Source organism: Nanorana parkeri, unplaced genomic scaffold (genome assembly GCF_000935625.1).
Source record: "Nanorana parkeri isolate BGI_ZX_2015 unplaced genomic scaffold, ASM93562v1 scaffold2904, whole genome shotgun sequence".
Taxonomy (NCBI): Eukaryota; Metazoa; Chordata; class Amphibia; order Anura; family Dicroglossidae; genus Nanorana; species Nanorana parkeri.
In genome coordinates, this window is record NW_017309172.1 from 91,829 (window position 1) to 92,761 (window position 933).

Consider the following 933-nt stretch of genomic DNA (forward strand, 5'->3'; position numbering starts at 1 on the left):
CAGCCTATTTACAGGAGGACAAGCAGCGCTTTCAAAGGATTAATGAATACAGCCTGAGGAAAGTTCACATCGGAGGATTTCATTCCTTCTCCGTGACAGAAGTGTGCGTCTGTACATACGTGTGCACAAACCTATATACATGTCAGCCGTGTCCCTATATGGGTGGAACCCTTCCCCTAAAAATGCATGGGTAGACCCCCGGACCCAAAGGAGGACTCTGAATCCAGGGGCCGCTCTCTGCCAGCCTGAAGTAGTCTAAAGAATGTGAAAAGGATGAGAGCGCCTCAGATACAGTGCGAGTTCACGAAATCTTTACAGCACGCCATAGGAAATCACAAGCCAACGCGTTTTGGGCACCCAATTGCGTCAGTTTTCTGGTGTCCTCCTGCCCTGTGCAATAAAGAGTTTACGTACTCTATTCCTGAAGTCCTCAGGAATCAACATGAAAAATCTCAAACGCGTTTCAGGGGTAGAAACGCATTGGATTCTCTTGTGTCTTCCTGTTCTGTGTACAATAAAGATTTGGTGGACTCCATACAAAAGCTTCATATGACCTCAGGAAATCACAAGAACAATTCCAATGCGTTTCAACCCCTGAAACATGTCAGTTTTTATTAGGATGTCCTGAGGACTTGTCAAGCTTTAGGTATAGAGTGCAGTGAATCTTTATTTCTGGTGACATCCTGTCCTGTGCAATGAAGCTTTTCTGGACTCTATACATAAACAGTCATAAGGCCTTGTGATATCGCAAGAGAAAACCAACGCGTTTTGGGGTTTGAAACACGTCAGATTTTCTTGTGTCCTCCTCTCCTGCCCTGTGCAATAAAGATTTTTCTGTATAATGGGGTCGGGATGTTTATTTCCTCCCCCAGCCCAGGGACATGGGCAGATTGGAATGCTCCTTACATTGGTGGTCAGTGAGAAGAATGCTCC